The sequence below is a fragment of the Aedes aegypti genome, chromosome 1, assembly GCF_002204515.2.
Source record: "Aedes aegypti strain LVP_AGWG chromosome 1, AaegL5.0 Primary Assembly, whole genome shotgun sequence".
NCBI lineage: Eukaryota > Metazoa > Arthropoda > Insecta > Diptera > Culicidae > Aedes > Aedes aegypti.
The window spans coordinates 243,557,928-243,572,547 of NC_035107.1; the positions used below are offsets into that span (position 1 = coordinate 243,557,928).

Genomic DNA, 14,620 nt, shown 5'->3' on the forward strand with positions numbered 1-14,620 from the left:
TTCGACAAGTCATGATGAGTCTTGAGCCATGATTTTTAAACGAAAAGGCATGTATGGCAAATCTTTGCATTTTTTACAAAATTGACCATAGATCAGGAATTGAAGAAAAGTACATCCTAAAAGTTACCAGAATTGAAGTTTATAAAGTTTCCTTCTTAAAAATATTTTATTAAAAAATTTCCGCGAGTTCGGGCATAGATTTTCCAGCTTTTCTTTATGAATTTCCCCAACGGTGGAAAATTTTGTGGAAAACTTTTTCCAGTTCATATTTTTTTTTTGGATTTCTGAGAAAATTTGCATAAATTTTCATATAAAAACTTTGTTTCTACAATGTTTCGTTCTTGAGTTATGATTTTTCAAAGAAAAGTCTTATGGCACATCTGGACATTTTTCACAAAATTGGCCATAACTCAAAAACGAAAAAAAAGTGCATTCCAAAAATTTCAGTGATTAAAGCTTATAAAATTACCTTCTCGAAAATATTTTTTTGAAAATTTTCCACGAGTTCGGGCATAGTTTTTCCGGCTTTTCTGTACATATTTTCCCAACGGTGGAAAATTTTGTGGAAGACTTTTTCCAGTTCATATTTTTTTTTGGATTTTTGAGAAAATTTGCTTAAATTTTCATATAAAAACTTTGTTTCTACGATGCTTCGTTCTTGAGTTATGATTTTTCAAAGTAAGTAGTGTCAAGGGAAAACAAAAAATTTCCACCTGAGTTTTCCGGAACTATGGGCGACCCTGAATTTTTCTCAATTTTTTTTTATTCATATATCCATGAGCCCTGCCTGTGGAAAAAGTTTCATGAAAATCTGAGACCCTTCGGCCCAAACCCGTACGGTAATAAAAAAAAATCCCCTTCAGCATAATCAACGTGCATAGCCCACACTCTGGAAGCACTGATGATGACAAGGACGCATTTTACGCGCAGCTCGAACACGAGTACGACCGCTGCCCAAGCCACGACGTCAAGATCATCATAGGAGATTTGAACGCTCAGATTGGCCAGGAGGAGGAGTTCAGACCGACGATTGGAAAGTTCAGCGCCCACCGGCTGACGAACGAGAACGGCCGACGACTGATAGATTTTGCCGCCTCCAAGAACATGGCCATTCGTAGCACCTATTTCCAGCACAGCCTCCCGTATCGGTACACCTGGAGATCACCTCAGCAGACAGAATCGCAAATCGACCACGTTTTGATCGATGGACGGCACTTCTCCGACATAACCGACGTCAGAACCTATCGTGGTGCTAACATTGATTCAGAACACTACCTGTTGATGGTAAAACTGCGCCCAAAACTATCCGTCATCAATGATGTACGGTACCGACGCCCGCCCTGGTATAATCTCGAGCGGCTGAAACAACAGAATGTCGCCAATGCGTGCGCGCAGCATCTTGAGGCAGCATTGCCGGATGAGGGAGAGCTCGGTAGGGCCCCTCTTTAAGACTGCTGGAGGACAGTCAAAGCAGCCATTAACGACGCGGCCGAAAGCGTTTTCGGATATGTTGAACGGAGCTCAAGAAACGATTGGTTCGACGAGGAGTGCCAGGAGGTTTTAGAGGAGAAGAATGCAGCGCGGGCTGCAATGCTGCAGCATGGTACGCGGCAAAACGTGGAACGACATAGACTGAAGCGGAAACAGCAAACCCGCCTATTCCGGGACAAAAAGCTCCGCTTGGAAGAGGTGGAATGCCAAGAGATGGAATTGCTGTACCGTTCTCAAGAAACGCGGAAGTTGTATCAGAAGCTCAACACATCCCGCAAAGGCTTCGTGCCGCGAGCTGAGATGTGCCGGGATAAGGATGGGAGCATCTTGACGGACGGACGCGAGGTGATCGAAAGGTGGAAGCAGCACTACGATGAACACCTGAATGGCGCAGAGAACACAGGCATAGAAGTTCAGGACAGCGAAGGCGATGGCGGACAGCGGAAATCAACCAGCTCCCACGATGGGGGAAGTTAAGGATGCCATTCAACAGCTCAAGAACAACAAGGCCGCTGGCAAGAATGGTATCGGAGCCGAACTCATCAAGATGGGCCCGGATAGGTTGGCCGCTTGTCTGCATCGGCTGATAGTCAGAATCTGGGAAACGGAACAGCTACTGGAAGAGTGGAAGCAAGGCGTTATATGCCCTATCCACAAAAAGGGCGACAAACTGGAGTGTGAAAATTATCGTGCTATCACCATCCTAAACGCCGCCTACAAAGTGTTATCCCAGATTTTCTTCCGTCGTCTATCACCTATAGCAAACGAGTTCGTGGGAAGTTATTAAGCAGGTTTCATCGACGGCCGCTCGACAACGGATAACGATGGCGTAATAAGGTCTCAAGTGTTTTTAATGATTTTATCAGAAATTTTTCCTTCTTTTAAACATAGGCTATTCTTTCTAGTTATACTGTTAAATATAAGTTACTATCGGCAATGATTGACCTTATATTTTAATTGGGAATTTTTCCTTCTTTATATCATCGGCAATTCTTTGTTGTTGTACTGGTGAAATAAATTATTATATGCATTGCACTTGTTTTAATTTTAATAAGAGATTTATCCTTCTTTTGTTTATAGGCTGTTCTTTCTAGAGGAAAATATTTTTCATAATGGGGTCCTAAAATTTTTAATAAAATCTTGTTTTTATTTAATAACACGAAAGAGCATGTTACTTTAACAACTTTAGCAATTTTTCCCGCTCAAATAACGGCAATATCATGTTTAAATTTTAAATTAAAAATTGGGTCTATAAATGAACCCTGACACTTGTGATCATGTTTGTCGTTTGCTTAGTCGACAAAAACACTACAGGGGTTTTAGTTTTAACACTGGGGTTGTTCCTATCTGACATTTCGGAAGGGACACGGAAAACAAAATACACCCAAAATTTGAGTTTAAGCCAAGGGGTGTGACAAAATCTAAAATAAACATAAAAATATGTTTTTTGGACTTAAACCAACGGAAAACATTTGAAAATTGAGTAAACGTGTGTTTTTGGCCTAAACTTAAGCGTTTGGCACTAAAATCGGGACAGGGCTTTAGGACCCTATTAATTTAATTAAAGCTTAAAATACAAATTATGGATGAAATTATGAAAAAATCCACGTGCTCGGCTGGGATTTGAGCCCAGGACTCTTGTATGCTAGACGAGCGCTTTACCAACTCTCGCATAACTTCTGATCTCGCCCTAAAAGCCATTGGTAACCATGAGTGTAGCTCGTTGTTTTTGAGCATTTGAATGGATTTTCATGTTATTTAACAACACTATGTGGAAGAAAGGATCATTATCTACCTGTCCGTGATGTTGGTTTGGATGCTTATTCTTTCATTTTCTCAGAAACAACGAGCTACACACGTGGCTACCAATGGCTTTTAGGGCGTTTTCTCAGAGTATGCGAGAACTAAGCTACCGAGCCACTTGGTGACCCAATAACTGAGTTGGTTACAAGTTTAGAATTCAAATCCCTACAGACCACGTGGACCCCTTTCATAACCCATATCCATCCATCTCATGTTAACCACACACGCGAGAAGAGCGAGTGCGGTTTATTTAGTGTTGAAACTGTTTGCCTATCGTACCTACATCCGGTACCGGTACCGGTAATCGGTAATCGCATCCGCATAATTTGTCCATCTTTACCACGCGTAATGAGTAAATTAATTTAATAACCATGCGGATTGGATTACCGAACAGCTCAATATAAGCGTCAATTTATATAGCTTAAAATACGTTCTTTTCAAAACATATGTTTTTAGCTCAAGGGTTAACTTACACACTCCGAAAAAATCATGCGATTTTACGTCTTTTGGATGCACATAAAAGAAGTGAGCCAAATGACGTGAATTTGTGTCTCATTTTAAATACGATGGTGTCTGATTCGGGAAATGTCAATCATAGCGGCATCGTTTTCATGTCCTTCATCAAGTAAAATTACATTTTTCTTTCATTACATCTTTCAGAACCCATTTTTACGTCATTTCATCACTTACATAATGTGCCATTCAGTCATAATGTGAATTACGTCCGGAGTGATTTTCATTATTTTTAAGAGTGTAGATGAGATGTCATTCTCCTCCAAGATTAAAATTACAACTTGGGAACTGAACACTGCACCGTTTCTTGAATATAGCATTAAACGACTCGGTGAACACTTACGTCAAAGAAGTACACTGTTTCTCCGTTGTTAAAAGAAGAAGCCAAGACTTGTTGATGTCAGAACTATGGCATATATTACTTAGTACGATTCGAGGGATCAAGCCGGTCCAGCCGAAGGACGAATAAGTTTTAAACTGTTTCAGTTACTGTCAAAAGTTAACTACAAACGCGATGCCAAAACATCTGCTGGTGGCTATTACCACTAGCATAGCATTGAACTGCTTACATTTAGGATGTTCTTCTCTCAGCTCTGACTGTTTTTTCAACTAACACTAAAAAGCTTATGTATATCTATGATGATATTTACTATTTTTATGAATAAGCTGAATAAGTTCTTTGAAATTCATAATAAATCCATGCTAACTGTAGTTCACTTTTGTTTTCAATTTCGGCCAAACGGCATTCGGCCAAATGGCGTTCGGCCAAATGGCGTTCGGCCAAACGGCATTCGGCCAAATGACCCGGAACCAAAATATGAATGGTTCAGTTTTGGACGTAGTTAAGAAAAGTTTTTTTTTTCGTGTATGCTGATCATTTTTTTTTTCTTCTCAAGACCCCTAATGATCCTAGAAATAATTTCTGGCTACACAACTGCATCGGTCGCCGGAGACTTGTAGTAGCTTCACACGTCTTCAAAGAATACGCGGACAGGTTCCCTCGAGTTACCTCATGCAGCCACCCTTCGTTGTCGGTCAACCGTTTCCCCTTTCAACGGTTTCAACGGCTTCCCCTCGTGCAGTCCTTCACATAGAGCCCTCCATACTCTGTATCGAGTAAGCGTGGTGAACCCTCGTGGCCGTAGACGCCGCCTAACACCGAAGGTTACCAATAAATTGAAGTAAGTTAAAATACCTTTCCGGACTCCCACATCCGAAGATCTCCCCTACTGAACACGCCCTGGGACCCAGGAGACAGAAGACGGTCTTTGGTGCCCAACCCGAGAGCTCAAGACCAGCTGCATGGTGCTTAGGCCAGTCCTCTTCTGGGACTGAGCATCTTATCTTATCATCGTTTCAAGTTGAAAGAATAGGAATTCCTCAATAGAATTCCGAAACATTATGGCATAGTGCCAGGAAGAATAGGGGAAAAGCACCAATTTTCGACCTAGCACTAATTTTCGACCCATTCATACGATTTTGGCCTACTTTGTATGAAAGTCCGAAAATTGGCACAGAATTCTTGTAGGTCGAAAATTAGTGCTTTTCCCCTACTAGGAGTAATGTCTAAATAAATGTCGTGAGTCACGATACTTCAAGAACCAAAAACAAATGATATTAAGTAGATATTTTTGAGATAATATTGAATTGATTCCAGGAAAATGATTGACAATATCCCTGAAACAATCCATAGAGTAAATTCCTAAAGGAATACAAGTGTAAATATTCATTGACTAATTGAATATATCATTTCATTAGCAGGACTTTTTGAAAATACTTGGAGGAATCTAGAAAAAACACTTGAGAAATCTTTAGAGTAGTTGCAACAAATGTTAGTTTAAAATTCATAAACTAATGTGTATAAAGTTTTACATTTGGTAGAATAATATAATTAATATAATAATATGATAAATTGAATAAATAACTGGAGGACAAACTCAAATGAAATCCTGGATAAACCGCTTCCGGAATCTCGTGACATTTTTTTTTTTTTTTTGATAAATTTCTGACGGATTCTTTAGAAGAACACCTTGAAGAACTATTGAAGGGCTGTTTGTAGAAATTCGAAAGTTATTTTTAAGAAATTTTGGTGAAATGTTTCCTAGGAAATTGCTGGTCATTAGGACCTATCTGGTTTTCAAGCATTGCCAGTATTTTTTTTTTCGAACCCTTAATAAACAGAAAACAACGAGATTGGTTTTGAACTAAACTAACAACTAACTCTTTGCTAAATTGATAAATTATGCAAAATTTGTTTTTTAATATCAAAATTTGCGTTTTCCAGAAAACTTCAATTGTTATGAAAATCTAGGAAAAATGGTTTTAATTAGAATCTTGACAAACTTCGTATCATTCAGGCGACAGAAAGTCAGAATTAGCTCAATTTCCAAATTTTCGGAAACGTAACCCAACTTTTATTCGTCAATAGCAAAAGTTTCCCCCAGGTTTGGAGCTTGTTTAGATGGGTTTTATCATGCATGTTATCCTCCCGATGTAATCAGAGTTGTAGCAGTAAACGATAAACAAACTCTTATGATGTGTAGCGCATCATGATTGTTACAGAGAGTGATACGTGAGAGATACTCCTAATTAAACCCCTGGTGCAGAGGTTGTGTATGATTATCGTTTTTGCGTAAAATTCGTAAATGAACTTTAATGGTCGCCCGCCCCCTCCTGACGGAAATCCTGACTACGTCCATGATTTTAGAAATACTAGTTATGGTTATTTATTTTTTCCCACGGCATGATGATATTTTTCCCATAAGAAAGGTTTAAGCTTATTCGAAAGGAATCACTTACGAAATTTATCGGAAATTTTAGCAGCTTTATATATCTACTAAAGAAATGCGTAAGACTACCATGCTTCTTACGCATTTCTTTAGTAGATAGATAAATAGAAGGCAAAGAAATTCCTATACCTGTGGGAAAATTACACTTCCTCTGCGTAAGTGGATCTAAGAGTAAATGTATTGAGCACAACATAATTCGTTGAAATTTAAAATATAGAACCTAACGAATTCTACAGTAGAGTCAAACACGGAAATCAGTTCACAGTGAACCACCCTGTATCCACTTTGGCGGTTTTCGAGAAACAAGAGATCTTTTCTTCCGATTCTCGCGCAAGAGTTCGCGCTCTCTTACTTCTGCGTTCCGCGGACCAATCGCCGGGCTCATCATGCTCTGTTTACGTTCCAAACTGCAGCGTTCGAATCTCGTGTGAGAGTTCACCCCCAAATGCCGAGGAAAATCAACGGTTTCAAGTTTGCCGGAATTTCCACGAAAGAGCGAACGGTGAAAAACTGCTGAGAAAGAGAACCATTACGCTCCGAGCGATGGCTTATGCTCTCTCTCAAAGCAAACGATAATCTTAAATCTACCGGCGTAGATATTCACGAAGCACTGCTCGTTTGACGCTTTGGCATACAGTCTAGTGGTGCGTTTATAATCCTCCTACAATCAGGAGCTAGTTGCGCAGCCACAACGTGCGCACGCACATCGTCTTCTTGGACTTGGGCACACGAAGAAAGGATTTGCATTTTCACTTTGCCGACGCGATCACTTCAGTCAGTACGCTACCGACTGTCGAAGCTAGCGGACGCGGAACTTCCTTTCCTGCGCGGGTTCAGTACAGTTTCAGTCCTGGGAAGAAGGGCAAAAAGCATTCGGGGTGTGATAGTGCGATAATAGATTTTTGTGAAGAGATTTTTGAAGAAAAAAATAGTGAATTGGGTTAACAAAGTCTAATAAGTGTTTGGAGATTTGAGTGAAAACTAGACGAAAATCAGAAGTTTGATATCGAAAAGAGGATCTGAATAAAAGTGCCATAAATAATATCAAAGGAAAAAAGGTGAAATTATGATCAGCAAAAGGATCAGAAGAAAAATATAAATCGGAAACAAAGTGGAACAAACGAAGATTCGAAAAAAAGTGATCGTGATTGACAGCAAATCGAACGACATCGGATCCGAAGAGAATAAAAAGTAAATCAATAAAAAATCGCATCACCGAAGAAAGTAACCCTACAAAAGTGCACATTCTCAAGCATTGTAGATCAAATTCGGAACAAACGAAACCGCCACCGCCGAGCATTTTTTTTTTTGGGAAGTGATTGTCCCCGCTGCACAGAAGTGGTGAACCGCACACCAGACAATAAAGATTAATCGTCGACGGCTGAGATTGGATTGGATTATATATACACAGAGACGAGTGACGACAAACAACAACGAAACGGATCACTGGTTTACCTTTTCGTGGTGTTTAGCAGCCGTTTGGGAAAGGTTTCAACAGGTAAGTGGTGGCGCTTTTTTTTCTAATTCTATTTGCGGTATTTAACCTGTGTGTGAAATTTTTGAAGATTATCAGACTTTTTTCCCCCTAAGCATTCAAAATTGTATTACTTATTATTATTGATAAGTAATAATATTGTCAGTTATTAAAATTTGAAACTTTTGGCTTTTTACAAGAATTTCTTGTAAATAAATTCTAAAAATACTCAAGAAATTATTTATATGTACGAGATTGACCTTTTTTGGTTTTTCTTTCAAAATTGTCAACTTTGTTGGACTAGATAAAAGGATTTTTTTCTACTCGTTCGACATAGCTTATATTTTAAATTTATTTTTGAGTTTTTTTTTTCGTTCATGAAATCAAAACTTACAACGACTGAAGTAAATTTTTGGACGATATAATTAAAACGATATATCTCAAAATACAACAGACCTTCACAAGAAATGTCTTCAGCAAACTTGTTCAGCTGCCGAGGATTTGGGATCGAATCGTATCCTCGAGATAGTCACTTATTGCGTAGAAGTTGAAGCTAAAAATCTCGTTAATACAGATAAAAAAAATGGTTCAGCTCGTCTAAATCTACAACTTTTCCGTATGTACTATCAACTTTTTTTTCCATTGTTTTGGGTTATTAAACATTGTATTATAATATGAGTATTGTATTATGCTAGCAAATCCACTTTTGCCAAACCTTTTATTACATTTCAACTTGTGAAAAAAAAACCTTTTTTAAATTCGAAGTTGTGTCTGCTGTGAAAATGTAATTTACAATGAAACCTCCATTAGTCGATATTCCATGACTCAATATCGACTTACGGAACATACTAAAAACAAAATTTCATGGTTTGAACTGCTTTCCAAAGCAATTCTGTTCAATAACTCGATATTATCATGAGCTGATGGTTCCATCAGATATCGGCTAATAAAAGTTTGACTGTATATCGGTCCATAAATAACTCAGATTTAAGCCACCAAAATTGACCATTTTGAATAGAAAATCGAATCAGTTGCAAATGTTTTGTTCAATAAAGTACATGTTCAAACGCCAATATAAACCCAAATATTCATGTTGAACAAAGTTATTGAAATATTTCAAATTATTTAGAATTCTAGCAAAAAAAAAACATTTTTCACCAATCGATTGTTTTGATTTTATGCAGTGTTTATATATACAAACAAAATTAAAATGAAAATTTGTAAAAATTGGTGAAAGTCAGGAAATTGATGCATAATTTGCTGAACAACTAATAATCAATAAACACGCATGAGTTCCAAAATTAGAACCAGAAAGAGATCTATTCGTAGATCTATATCTATATAGATAAAAATGGAGTGGTGTTTGTATGTCACGAAATGGCTTGAGAACGGATCAGCGGATTGATGTAAGGTTTTCACTGTTGCACTCGACAAGAGATGCGACGTGTTCGTGCGAGGAAAAAGTTTGGAAAAGTCTCCGGAATATTCGGGAAATCGAGAGAAGACTAATGTGTCATTTTGTATGGAGAATTGCATGACGTTTTACAAAAGCCTACTTGATGGCAAGACGAAGTTTGCCGAGACCACTAGTATTTGAATAAAAAAAAAAAAATATATATATATATATAAAAATATATATATATATATATATATATTTTAATAAAATTTGAGCAAAACATAATTCGAATTTCTGCTACTGAAATTGTAGTATTTTAAAAGACATCCTGAGCAACCCTAAAAAATTACCAAATCTTTCAAATATTGAAATTTCTGAAATCTCATGCTGCAGAACTTCAGCTTTTCAAATATCTGAAAAGCTATAATAGCTATTCTGCCAACCTTTCTATCCTACGACTCTATCGAGTTTTCGACATTGGATATTATGACGATGGTTTCTCCTACATGGATCTCTATTCGCAGCCACAACACGTCGATCCACTTCACAAGTGATATTCATACGTCACAAGTGGTCAAAAAACAAATTCTTCAACCACTTTAAACGCCACCTCAGTATATCGGAATCCCAGTACTCTACAGATCTCTACCTAAGGAATCTAAAAAGAAGGTATATTAGTCTGTCAGATTACTGCATCCGAAATTTGGAAAAACCAGGTGACAGCTGGCGAGTTTTGATTGATTTTAAACACTAAATTTTGAATCAAGTTCTTCAAACAAGCTCGTATTCAAGATTTTACCATAGAAACGATGCATGAAAACAAACTTGCCAGCTAGTCAGCTCGCTAGCTTTCATTTCCACCTCCCCCGTAGCTGACCACACCTCACACCCATTGACTGCTTAGATTGATCAACCTCCCTTCAAGAAACTTTATCTCTACCTGCAACCATATACAGGTATGTTCCGTTTATATCAACACGATTGGCAATTTTCAGTTGATAAAAACGGAACCGGGACAAAAACGGAATAATTTTCTTAGACAAAATATTTTACAAATTATAAAACCAAATTGCAGTTTTACCAGGATAATACACAATTTCATCATATAAATGCACAGTATTGATGTTTCTAAGCTGTGATTGGTATTAAGATTGTTCATTCGTATAATATCGTAAATAAAGTTGATTGCAGACTTCAATCAATCGATATGATTATTTAATGAGAAAAATCTTTAATAATTTAAGTTTTGTTGGTTAGATATTCATTGTATATAATATGGAATATTAAACCGATAATCACATAAATGTGCGTTACATAATAAGATGCATCATATTTGTAGAAATAACTACAAGGAAGTGGGTCAAGCTAATAATTGTCTTTTTTTTCAAGAAAGACTTGACACCAAACAATTTCTTTTTCTTCTGTCCATGCTCATCCTTTTGCTTTTTACAAGAACAGTAATCTGAGAAAAAGGCTTTTTCTCAGTTGGTATGTAATGCCATACATACATTACATCCCAACTGAGGAAGAGCCTTTTTCTCAGCTTACTGTTCTCATAAACATTTCCGTAGTTATCAACTGAGATTTTTTTTTTATTTTGCTAGATCAGGGATGGGAAATGTACTGTAGCAAACATTTACCACCTCGACATTCACATTTTTCTACATGACCATCAAAATCCAAAGCAAACCATGACCGTTGAAAACAAAAAATGTCACGGCTCTTCAAAACTGTAATCTTCTTATTCCTAACGTTTTTCCAAACCCGAAAGCGAAATGAGTTTTTGTATGCACTTTATTTGAAAAAAATAAAGCTCATAAACGATTGATTTTCATGGAAAATGTTCTATGAAGAAGTTGTAGTGAACCGTTTGGGCTACATAAAAAACATAGACCGAAAAAATATTTTTGAATCCAGCTTTTTACGTTAGCCTGTCATAAATTTTGAATCATTCCCTTATGACATTTCTTGCATGCGCTATAAATTTTATGGCTTGATCAAAGCAAGCTTAATGGTGAAGGAAATTAGTTATGTTGACAACGAAATATCAAACCTGCATTCTTGTGTTTTAGAATAAAGATTTTTTCTACAGCCCCTTTCAATCTTATCGTTTTTCTTTTTTTTTTTTTTGGTTGATAGGCAGCAATCAATCAACAAGTAGTTTAGGGCAGGCCTGCCCAACCTTTTTGAACTGTGGGCCACATTTCAGCAATAATATTGCGCGGCGTGCCAAAACAAATTTTTTACCAAATTTTTTACCTGTGGGCCTCGTGGCCGTGCGGTTAGTGTCGTCAGGCATTTAAGCGCATCTTGTCATGGGGTGTGGGTTCGACTCCCGCTTAAGCAGTTGAAACTTTTCGTCAGGAATGTTTCTCGGCTGCGCCACTGGAGCATGCTTGTCCGTTGTCTAGTGTTAAGTTACAGTCTGTGCAGCTAAATGGCTGAAGACGGTGTCCGTGTCTTTTAAAATTCTTTTGGAAAATAGATTGAGATAACTGTTTTTGAGCATCATACTAAGGATTCAGTCAGATTTCACTGTGTATTATACAAAGATCTTGCGAAGGAGTTATGTTTCTAAATTATGTAATTATTTATTTCAAAAATCGCTGAAAATCCTGAACAAAATTTTATATTAGAATCGTGTTAAAGATGTTACAGTCAAAGCTCGTTATAACGAAAACTTTTTTCATGACAAATCTCACTATAACGACATTTCCAATAGTCCCGTCATACTTCCATTGTAATTTTAACTTTTATTGGGACATTCCTATGTTTTGACCGTTCTCTATTACGGCATTCGAGCTATATTTGGTTGTCTCCCAGTATAACGACATTTTTGCGCCCAAATTCGAATCAGGCATTAATTTAGAACACCATCACCTTTGCATATTGCATCGATCGTATTGTCAGTTAGATTTGGAAAATTTAATCCGCCAATGCAAATTTTTCTCTATTTTCATTTAAAATCTGTCTTCGGCATTAATTTTGGTGCCAACTAAGTAAATTCATGGACGAAGCCCATTTTTAGTGTCATAGGCCTTCGCCTCCCAAAAATGTTTAAATTTATTCATGTATATATTTACTGTTCCGCAAAGTTTACATAATTAGAAATATTGAAAAAATAAAACACTCTTGGTTCACGACTTTGCTCCACAGTGATATGGACAAAGATTGTATTGTCACATTGATTTATCTGTAATGTTGAGGTGTGTATGGCGTATTGATTTTTTACAGGCGTCAGACTAGTTCTAAGTCCTCGCATGCCTAAAAGAATGTAAATGAACTTATCAATTTGATAGATACATTTTGCAAAATATAATTCAAACCAAACCAAACCGCTGTGAAAATTTTTGACAGCTCAATCAACAACCTAAAATTTCAGCCTACTTAGATCCAGGTATAAAGTCGGTAGGCCAGAATTGTCAAAATCGAATCACCCCTCGTTGTTTTATAGCTAGCGTAAAAAGCTGGATAAAAAGTTTTTCTAAGAACAAAATTTGATCGATTTAAAAAAAATGTTTTTGTTAATATAAATATGTTTTGACGATCAAATGAGAATTTTGATATTATTCTGGACCATAATTAGAATCATGATCACTTCTCTAGAAGAAGCCATTTCCGAGTTTTTTTTAAGTTTAATGGAAAAAATATTGCTGTTTGCATTTGAGATGCTAATCCTGACTGAACGTTCTCCAAATACGTAACACAAAATAATCAGAGGACACCTAGCAACGATTATATAAATCACCGCCACCCTAGCAAGAAAAATCTATCATTGACACCGAGTTTCTTGGGGAAAATCTTACCGCGTTTGGTGTTCCCGCATTTGATATTTGCATTTCAAACGCACACAGCAATGTCAATTAAATAAAAAATAGGACATTTTCATTAGTTATCCGTGATTCCCCATCAGAAACAATAGGTTCTCGAGAGTATGTGTCATATTTCTCTACACTGACTTATTGTTTTTGATAGATAATCGTGAATAACTATTGAAAATGATCTATTTCCAGAAACGCGTCATGCAAGGCTGGTCACTTTTTAGTGACTTGGTCACTTTTTTCAACCTGATCACTGAAACGTCACTATTTGCAACAAAAAGTCACTATAGTCTTTTTTTTCAGAAAAATAATCACGAAAGTCACTTTTTTCGTGATCTGACATATGTTGAGGCTGGTTTGGCTTTTCAAACTCAAACAGCAAGAAATAGATATTTGTTATATGTATATAAAGACAAATATTATGTGATTTGGAAATCAAAGTGTCAAGAAAAATAGGGCTTCAACGGAAATGTAAAAAAATATATGAGAAAAGTTTTGGAGAAGATTCTGGCACAACTTAGAAAGCGACGTTAAATTAAATTTGCAGGCCAAAATATTTTAATAAACTTTGCCGAAACCCAAGACCAATATCTAAGAGACCTGCTGAATAGAATACTAGTGAACCTTGTGTAGTAATCTGCGACCATAGAAGGAATTGTAAACTTACCTTTCGAAAAAACCTCATGAAAACTCCCCTGGAAGATAAGCCGGAGACGGCTTGGAAAACACAAAAAATAAACTACTTGTTAAAAACTAGTCCAAAACTTCAAATGTGAGTACTAATTTTGTTAGAAATCACCTTAGAAATTATTTTTAAATTACTATCACAAAAAATATACATTTTTCCATCCATTATGTGTTAACATGACAATCATGACAGCTCAATACATGTGTAACTATATATTAGAGTGACTGCCCCTCTGTAGAAGTCATGTTATCACTTGAGTGAGAACGACACGTTGATAGCCTTCCCGCATCTTTACTCTTCCACAATACAGTTGTTGTGGGAGCGATGTAGGTATGGTAGGCAAACAGTTTCAACACTAAACAAATCGCACTCGCTCTGCGCGCGTGTGCAGTAACATGAGATGGATGGATGTGGGTTATGAAAGAGGTCTGCGTGATCTGTGGGGATTTGAATTCTAAACTTGTAATCAACTGAGTTATTGGGTCACCAAGTGGCTCGGTAGCTTAGTTGGTAAAGCGCTTGTCTAGCATACAAGAGTCCTGGGTTCCCGAGCACGTGATTTTTTTTCATAATTTCATCCATAATTTATCCATCTTTACCACGCCTAATGAATTAATTAAAATACTTCCTAATTGTTAACAATTG

General features: G+C 37.0%; 1 protein-coding gene across 2 annotated transcripts in view; it reads left to right on the top strand.

Annotated features, from left to right (window-relative positions):
• The first annotated feature begins 7,228 nt into the window (after positions 1–7,228).
• Positions 7,229–14,620, top strand: part of LOC5565688 (fibroblast growth factor receptor homolog 1) — a 155,899-nt gene continuing 148,507 nt past the window's right edge. Inside the window, exon 1 of one of the 2 annotated variants that reach the window (XM_021837385.1) lies at positions 7,229–8,094. The gene's annotated coding sequence lies outside the window, so the exon portion shown is untranslated. The remainder of the gene's footprint in view (positions 8,095–14,620) is intronic. The other variant, XM_021837386.1, reaches the window with a different exon arrangement.